This window comes from Engystomops pustulosus, chromosome 1 (genome assembly GCF_040894005.1).
Source record: "Engystomops pustulosus chromosome 1, aEngPut4.maternal, whole genome shotgun sequence".
Lineage (NCBI taxonomy): Eukaryota > Metazoa > Chordata > Amphibia > Anura > Leptodactylidae > Engystomops > Engystomops pustulosus.
This window is the reverse complement of record NC_092411.1, coordinates 47,888,541-47,898,432: the sequence shown is the minus strand read 5'-3', so window position 1 is coordinate 47,898,432 and position 9,892 is coordinate 47,888,541. Positions and strand designations below refer to the sequence as shown.

General features: G+C 43.8%; 1 long non-coding RNA gene across 1 annotated transcript; it reads left to right on the top strand.

The window, feature by feature from the left end:
* Positions 1-298: 298 nt before the first annotated feature.
* On the top strand, positions 299-4,282 carry LOC140073166 (uncharacterized). The gene is made up of 3 exons (XR_011849190.1): positions 299-391; positions 1,035-1,192; positions 2,893-4,282. It is a non-coding gene; the product is annotated as an uncharacterized lncRNA (long non-coding RNA).
* The last annotated feature ends 5,610 nt before the right edge of the window (positions 4,283-9,892 follow it).

The following is a 9,892-nucleotide window of genomic DNA, read 5'->3' as shown; positions in this document are numbered from 1 at the left end:
AGGGGGTAACCAGATGATAAGATGTCATAAGATGTCACTTTCCTATATGACACAGCTAATGCTATAAAACTTCCATTATAGTTGTGGCATACCTCCCAACCATCCCGGATTCGGTGGGACAGTCCCATTTTTTGGGCACTGACCTGCATGTTCCACACTGCCCCTCTCACCCCCTCATTGTCCCGCACATTAGAGCTGCATAGCGGAAGCCGAAGCATTGGGACCAGGAGGAGACGGGATCAGCTCCTGCTACCTCCTTACATGATGTCACGAGTCATGTGAGTAGGTAGCTCTGCACCTCAGCTGACCCCGCCCCCTCCCTGAGTCAGTCAGAGTCTGGGAGAAGAGAAAGTGACTGCAGCAGGGGAACGTGGGAATGTAAGAAACAAAGGTTTGTTTTGTTTAATACCAGGGGACAGTGGGCCACAATAAGAGGAAGTTGGAGGACAGGGGGCCACAATAGGAGGAGGCTGGAGGACAATAAGAGGCTGAAGGACAGGAGGCCACAGGAAGATGCTTGATGGCAGAAAGAGGCTGGAAGACAGGAGGCCACAATATGAGGGGGATAGAGAACAGGGGCCACACCATGTGAGGAGGAGTGGGGGTAGGAGTACAGATAGTATTATGTATAAGTTTAGGGAGATAAATAAAAGTGTAAAACCAAATCTAAATGGAGAATAATATTAAAGAGAGGTTTTATATTTTATATGTTGCAAAGTTACATTAGGGGGTATTATACAGATCCATAGGGGGGTTGGCCACAGTAAAGGGGCGTCATACTATGTGGCGGCCATTAAGGTCGATATTATAGTGTACTTGAGGGTGGGACAATGGGTGTGGTTTAGAAAAAAGGGAGGGGCTTTCTCCCTCTTTCTCTTGGGAGGTATCGTCATGGGTGTTAGAACTGGAAGGAGGCGGGACAAAACGGGGCAGTCCAGGAAAATCTCCCAACCGTAACGATAACTGATGACACCACAACCTGCCATTCACAGTGTATTACTACTAATGATGAACCCCAATTGATGCAATTTCAGAGTTTGGAAAGACTAAGGCACGAGTGAGTTTGATGTGTCCAATTTCCATCAGACCGCATGTGCTGTCTGGAACGCTGGCCCGAAAGTTGAGAAACCAGAACTGAAATGACATGCTGATTATCTTCCGGCCGGATGTTACCATCGTAATATAAGTGCTGGTAAGTTTAATACGCAACTATACATCATATGGTGCAAACAGATAAGTTTTAGACTTTGTTCACATCATGTTTTTTATGAAAATGTTTATTGTTGGTTCTTCTCAGCAAGCTTTGATGACTTCTGTGTGTCTCTATTTAGGAGTGAATGAGGCAGCCAGCAGGTGGCAGTAACACTCTGTAAAGCTGCTTCTTGCTCACTTCGAGGTTTGGCAGTTGTACACCTGAGGCAGGTGGTGAATAGCTGACGCCAAGGAGCGGCGTATGCCTGCGTCCTGCCTTAATGGCATGTGCACCTGTGCCCATTTCTGAGCATATTAACCCCTTATTTCTGCACCTTTAAAACTTAAAAAAAAAGTTAATTTGATCATCGTTTTTCCTATTTTATTTTCTATTATTTTTTTTTTTAGTTTTAGGCATGTGGGATAAATGCTATTATTATATACTATGTATAAGTACAAAATGTTTGAAATTTTACTTTATTGGTTTTTTAGTTACTTACATTTTTTTCACATTTTTTATTATTTTGTCCTTGAAGGGGATACTGACATGAGATCAGTTGATATTTTGTATTATATGCTGTCAGCTACAAATAGACGCTCCTTTAGGCCATGATGCCATTGGCACTCTCAGGGGGCTCCCTCCATCTGCACCCACTTAGTGTTGTCCATGTTTGCCCTCAGTGTCTAAGGGGTTACACACTTGGTAACAGCTTTTCTGATCCCAGTGATTAGTGTAGCTGCTGGGATGTGATAAGGCAGCACCGGTCTGGCATCAGCAGGACTCTAGGTCCTGCAATCTTCTTCTGGTGCAGCACCATAGAAAGGCGTTGAATCAGAAGAAGTTCCCTCAACGACCTCTGCAAAATACCTGACACGGAAGTTATTAAAGGACATCTATCATCAGTTTATTGATGGTAGATGTGTCCTAAGAAGTAGCTGCTGAAAAACATCGTTCCTGAGGACGTATTTTATTATAACTCTATGTGCCACAATTGTGGAAATGTGAAGTTTTAAAAGTTGTGCTAATTACCCTGTGGAGCTCAGGCTATATCACCCGCATCAGGAACCCTTATATTTTAATTTATGCACTCCCCCTGTTGCTCTAGCGATCCCGTCCACCACTTCTCTATGCTCTGTGGGACGGGGGTGGGGTTAGGGGGGGTTTGGGTGCGACGGGGGGAATGCATAAATTAAAATATGAGGCGCCTTGAGGTGCTTGGGTGACTTAGCCGCAGTGCCCCAGACTACTTAGAATAACTTTTATAACTCTATATTATCACAATTACGGCATATAGAGTTATAAACTGATGGCATATGTCCTTTAAGGGGTTAAATATGCTTGTTATTTTGAATTATTTATGAATTATTTTATTTTTTTATTCTGATCCCTCAGGATATATTCACATGTGGCGTTTTTGGATGCGTTTTTAAACGTATCTCAGGCAAGTTATAATGTCTGGGCACAATGCCATAAACAACCCACAGACAGAATAATCCTATACAGTATAGCCCCTCTGATAGGGACCTATCCATCTGTTGCACAGAATGTGAATACTTCTTTAATGCTTTCAATATGATTATTTTTCTATTTCCAGTGTGGATTAAGGGAGAGAACAAAAAGGAAATTATAGATAAACATCAGTTTTTACAGTTTCTTATGTTAGAAAATCAACTGCTGTTGAAATTTCCTGTATATTTTAGGATTGAATCACTTGCAGTGTTGCCAAACAATGATGGGGAAGTTTCTTCTGAATTCTTGTACAACAGTTTCTTAGAGCTGGTAGAAGCATGGTAGAACAGGAACGCTGCCTACAATGAAAAGAAATTGAAGCAACAATGCAAGTAAGCGGCCAACAGATCATCAGAACTTTTCACCAACAGAAGAACCAATAAAACTGGATGTGGAAGCAAGTAATCGACAGAAATATAGGCTGCATGTTTAATGAAAGGCGATCTCTCAGTAGAACTACTGATGACAGCTCACAAATGGGACTCTAAGGCCTCTTTCACACTTGCATTTTTCACGCGTGTGTTCTTGCATTGCACTCTGCCCCATTGTTACCAATGGGCTTTTCAGATTTGCATCTTTCTACACGCACACACGCAGGTTTTTTTTAATGCACGTTTAAATCTCAGCATGCTCTACTTTTGCAAGTCACGCACGTTAAAACCGCACCATACAAGTCTATGGAGAAGCAGCAAAAACGCATCAATTGCCATAGAAAAGATAGACCTCATTCCTGAGTCATTTTCACGCGCGTTACCTGTGCATTGAAAACACTCATGAAAAACTGAGACACTGAACAAACTCTGACTGAAAACTGATTGAACTCTGATGCAAAATGTCAGTTTTTCACTGACCAAACCCTGATCGCACCCTGATCAAACCCTGACGTGATCTGCAACGCAAGTGTGGAAGGGGCCTAACAAATGCTTGCTTTTTCATTCATCACATCACATTGGGAATCGGGCCCATACAATCTTTTGCCCCCACAATCCAAGCATAACATTACAGTTTACCACCATGAACCATATGTCTAATTAATGGCATAAAGTTAAATTGTGATCTCATCTGACCAGTGCACCTTCTTCCATATGTCTCCTACCCAACATTTTGCATCTTTCAAATGGGACTTCTTATGGCTTGCTTTAAAAAATAGCTTTCTTCTTGCCAATCTTCCATAGGTCGGCGGCATACGTGGCGTTTTGAACCCGGTTTTGGGCTGATTTTAAGCATTACGTTAAAAAACGCATGCGTTTTTGAAAAACTCATGCAGTTTTTGAAAAAGCATCTGTTTTTGACCGGTTTTACCAATTAACTTAATTAAAAGAGGTCAAAAACGGATGGCCATGTGTCGCCGGCCATAAAAGGACAGACTTATGGAGCATGCAAATTATAACTGTCGACAGATTCTCTCACATAAGCTATGGATGCCTGAAGGTCATACAGAGTGACCCTGGGCCTTTTGGATGCTTGTATGGGCTGTCCGTGTAGGTGGAAATCCATATTTTAGTAGGCGAGCAGTTATGCCATACTCTGTCTATGTACGGTAACTGGATTAAATAGAACTTAACCCTACAATATACTTTGTCACAGCATTATCGCTAAGTTGCCAAGGAGCTTTGCTTGGATTTCATTATTTTGTTTGTTCACTAATGTTCTCTAACAAACTTCTGAGGCCTTCACAGAACAAAACTGTAGTTATCCTGAGAATAAATTCTATACAGATATATTCTATTCACTAATTATTATAATAATAATAATAAAAACTTTATTTATATAGCACCATCAAATTCCGTAGCACTTTACAAAACATAGGGGACATATACAACTATATTACATTACAAAGAACAAACAGTCATATGGGACAATAGGAGTGAGGGCCCTGCCCACAAGAGCTTACAGACTATGAGGATGAGGGGGTGACACAAGAGCTTGTATAATGGTCCAGCCATTCTTTATAAGGGAGCAATATAAAATAATTTAATACATAAATATTTTGCTACTTGAACCAGCCATCAGCCGCCATCTTATTTACAGGGTTCTAGGAGAAAAAGACTGCAGAGAAGTCTGGAGCTTGGTAAATATCTGCTGTTTTCCAAATAACAGACGGGAGGAGGACATAGGATGGATTAGTAAAGGGAGAGTTGACATTTCATGCAGTTAGCAAGTGTGATAGGCTTGCCTAAAGAGATGGGTTTTAAGAGCACGTTTGAAGCTTTGGAGGGTGGGTATTAGTCTGAGAGTACGGGGAAAGGCATTCCAGAGAATTGGAGCAACTCGGGAGAAGTCCTGGAGACATGCATGAGAGGTTCGAATTAAGGTAGAGATTAATCTAATGTCACTGGCAGATCGAAGAGCATGGGAAGGGCAATAGACTGAGATGAGAGAAGAGAGATAGGGAGGTGCAGCATTATTCAGAGCTTTGTGGATGAGGGTTATTATTTTAAAGTGAATACGTAAGGAGACGGGCAGCCAGTGCAGTGATTGGGGAGTTACAGTAGTCTAGTCGACAGTGAATAAGTGCAACAATTAGCATTTTAGAAGTTTCAAATGTCAGAAACGGTCGGATTCTGGAGATGTTTCTGAGATGAGCGAGCAAGAGATTTAATCTATGGTGAAAAGGAGAGGTCAGAGTCCAGCACAACCCCAAGACAGCGGGCCTGCTGCCTCGGTGCTATAGTGATCCCACAGACCGAGATGGAGAGGTCGGGGTTGGGTTGGTTAGTAGATGGTGGAAAGACAAGAAGTTCAGTCTTAGAAAGATTAAGTTTCAAGAAGAGAGAATACATGATGTTAGAGACAGCAGAGAGACATTCACTAGTGTTCTGGAGTAAGGCAGGGGTGATGTTACGTGCAGAAGTATATAGCTGGGTATCACCAGCATAGAGATGATACTGGAAACCAAATCTGCTGATGGTTTGTCCAATGGGGGCAGTATAGAGGGAGAAGAGGACCTAGGACTGAGCCCTGAGGGACCCCGACACTGAGGGGAAGATGAGAAGAGAAAGATCCAGAAAAGGAGACACTGAAAGTGCGGTCAGAGAGATAGGAAGAAAACCAAGAGAGTGCAGTGTCCTTTAGGCCAATGGAGTGAAGCATCCTAAGGAGGAGCTGGTGGTCCACAGTATCGAACGATGCCGAGGAGAATGAGGAGAGAATAGTCACCTTTGGATGTTGCAGTGAGGAGATCATTGGAGACTTTAGAAAGAGCAGTTTCAGTGGAATACATAGAGCGGAAACCAGATTGCAGGGGGTCAAGGAGGGAGTTCGCTGAGAGATAGCGGGTTAGTTGTGAATAGACCAAGCGTTCCTTAAGTTTGGAGATGAAAGGGTGGTTAGAAACTGGTCTCTAGTTAGTAGCATTGGATGGGTCCAGTGAAGGTTTCTTTAGTAAAGGGGTAACAACAGCATGCTTGAATGAAGAGGGAACGAAACCAGAAGAGAGAGAGGTTGAAAATTTTAGTGAGATGAGAAGTGACTGCTGGGAGAGAGAATGTACCACATGTGAGGGGATGGGGTCACGGATGCAGGTAGTGGGGCGAGCAGAGAAAAGGAGCCTGGACACTCCTTCCTCTGTGACTGGCTCAAAGGAAGAGAGTGAGCAAGAAAGGTATGGGAGGGAAGGGGATTGGAAGGGTGAGTGGATTGAGCAATTATTTCCTGGCAAATGCAATCAATTTTAACCTTAGAGTAGGCAGCCAGATCTTCAGCCCCAAGGTCTGTGGCAGGTGGCTGCACATTTGGTGTTAGTAAGGAGTGAAGGGTATCAAAGAGCCTTTTGGGGTTGTTAGAGAGAGAGCATATGAGATTAGTAAAATAGACCTGTTTAGCAAGGTGAAGGGCAGAGTTATACGTTTTTAGCATAAATTTGAAGTGTAGAAAGTCTGCAGATGTGCACGATTTTCTCCACAGACTTTCGGCAATCCTGGAGCAAAGCTGAAGGAAACGAGTTTGTTCAGTGTGCCAAGGTTGCCTGCGTATGTGTTGAAAATTTCGGATAGTGAGTGGTACCATCTCATCTGGCGCTCTTCTGACAGTGTGATTATAGTGGTTAGTAGCCAGGTTTGGACCGGTGAAAGAGGAGATGGGGGATAGTGCAGACTGTAAGTTTTCTGTGAGTATCTATTGCACATGGATTCCGGTATGAATGATGGGTGGAAGGATTCTGAGAATGAGAAGGATTATTGAAAGTAAAAGAAAGGAGATTATGGTCTGAAAGTGGAAAGGAGGAATTGGTAAAATCAGATATTGAAGATGGTCGGGAAAAGACCAAATCGAGGATGTTTCGCTCACTATGAGTGGGGGAATCGCAGTGTTGTGAAAGACCTAGAGAAGTAGCTAGTGCTATGAGCTGAGGGGCAGGAGGGGAAATGGGAGTGTTAACAGGGATGTTGAAGTCTCCCATGATGATGGATGGAATGTCACAGGATAGAAAGTGAGAGAGCCAAGAGGCAAAGTGGTCAAGAAACTGATAGAGTGAGCCAGGAGGACGGTATACTACAGCCACACGAAGAGAGAATGGGCGGAAAAGTCTAAGGGTGTGTACCTCAAAAGATGGGAAAGTAAGGGAAGGTACAGGAGGAATGACCTGGAAAGTGCATTGTGGAGAGAGGAGTATGCCGACCCCTCCTCCCTGCCTATTCTCAGGTCTGGAACAGTGCGAAAAATGTAAACCGCCATAAGACAATGCTGCAACGGAGGCAGAGTCATCCTGCTGGATCCATGTTTCTGTAATGGCAAGCATGTCAAAAGACTTAGAAAGAAAGAGGTCATGAACTGATTCTAGTTTATTACACACAGAGCGGGTGTTCCATAGGGCACATTTAAAAGGGGTTACGGGTGGAGGAGGAGAAGAGGGGATACACTGAATCTTTATAAGGTTAGCAGGGTTTCTGTGTGAAGTGTTAAAATAAGCAGAAGGTGGGCCTGGGTTAGGAGAGATGTCCCCTGCAGCAAGCAGAAGGAGAAAGAAAAGAGACAAAAGATGCTTTAGAGATTTATAAGAAGTTATTTCTTGCTTCACAGGAGAAGACTGTGGTAAGTTAGTCTTACCATTGCAGAGAGTGAGACTGGATTTAAAGACACAGTAGATGGGTGAAAAATGATTCAGCAATCATACAGAGATATATACCTGTAGAAGAGTGATTACGCTTTCACACGTGGCATTAACGCATGCATTTTCAAACACATCAGATTTGCCTGATTGCACAGCTGTTAACATTGCATTTATAAAATGCATGTGCAACACCCTCGCCGATGCAATTGGCGAGGGAGGGTTTGCGAATACGTCCCACCTGCATGTAATCACATCAAACTACATGGTCCTGATAGGACATAGGGGTATTGCAGTGGTTAATCCTGCCTGGCAGGGCAGGAGTTAAGTATTTTGTATGATGCAAGATGCTATTGTCCAATGATCTGTGTTACATCCTGTCCCTTTGTAAGCTGAGATGTGATTGGAGGAGCAGCCACCACCTGACCAAAGGAAGGTAATAAAACCCCTGGCCAGGAATGTTCTGGAGGATTCCAGGAGATCTTTTCAGAGAGATTCTGTTGTAGGAGAATCCTAGAGATCAGTGAGTGCGTGAGTAATCTCTGTCTAGCCCATACCAGAGCAGGAAGAGCCTAGCCCCTGCCTCTGAAGAGTGGAATCTAAGACTAGAGTTAGTGTAGTGAGGAAAAGGGGTATCATCTTACCTTTAAAGGTGATACCTGAAGCCCTACAGGACAAGCTGAAGCTTCCTACCAGGACACAGCTGCCTCCCAGCCTGCCCTCTGCATCCAGGCTGGTGAACTATCTCCTGAGGCTCCCTCCAAAAGCATCTCAGCACTCCATCTACCTGTTGAAGGCACGTTTGCTGCGGTTCCTGCCGGTTCAAATAAAGAACTGTAAGTTGTTTTCTTCAACTTCTGTCTCCGTCTGGTCCCTGCTAATACGGCTGCCTTCATCACCGGCACCCTGTCCATCACCCAGAGATTCACACTCGGGACATTAAAGGGTTGCCCCAGGGAGATCCGCTATAGCAGCCTCTCCCTCCTCATTTCTTGCCAACACCACCCTGCTGGAGACCTGCCAGGCTGTAGGACAGCCCTCCGGTTACCCCGTACCAAGCACCGTGACAATAGCGTGCTTAGGCCGCAACCGCCAGCCACTCCGGTACCGCGGGCCCCGGCTGTCTCCAGGCCTCACCTCAAGGGCTAGGCCCCGGTGGGGGATGTTGCACATGTGTTTGCACAAACACATATGTTGACATTGTGTTAACACATACGTTTGTTAACACTGTTAACAGCTATCTAATCTCCTCTTCTCAGCTGTTCTGATGCCTGTGAAAAGGCATGCTTTACTGCCACGTGTGAACGCACCCTAAAGGCAATTGGACACATTGGGGGAGATCTATTATTCTGTCTATGCCAAAATACTGGGGTAATTTGCACCTGAAATGCAACATTTATTAAAGGTCTAGATTTTTTTTTAGGCAGTTTTCTGTCTAGTCCAAAAAAAGGGGTGTGTGGCCAAGCATGAAATAGCCTGGCGACAGAACATTCAATATTGTAGCACAGCAAACTAAACTAATGGGAGGTGAAGTACGACTCGCCAGTCTTATACTGCACCAGATTAATCATCCAGCATCAGACAGTGATAAAACTGTCTAGTTCTAATCAGGACTGGCCTAATTACTGACACACTCATATGTCTCCCCTAGTGTACCCAGGAATTGGTTGCAAGCAATGCATATTTAGGATAGGAAAGGGTCATACTTTGGGTTATAGAAGCCAGGAAAGATGCAAAAATTATTTAGAGCTTTCAGTTACTGTCTGTCTCTGGCAGTCTCTTTCAGTGACTGTCTCTGGCAGTCTCTTTCATTTACTGTCTCTGGCAGTCTCTTTCAGTTACTGTCTCTGGCAGTCTCTTTCAGTTACTGTCTCTGGCAGTCTTTTTCAGTTACTGTCTGTCTCTCGCAGTCTCTTTCAGTGGCTTTGCACAGCTGTTTATAAAATTATAGCTGGTCTCTGATTGGTTTCCATGGGCAACTGGAACAGTTTAACTCAGACATTTCTGATAAATCTCCCCCTATCTCTATATTCCAATCCATTTTACCTCACACATAAGTGTCTTCTACTCATTGCCTATAGTAACCAATCAAAACTCATAGAGCTCAAATTAATGACCTGTAGCAGAATAGCAACCAATCACCG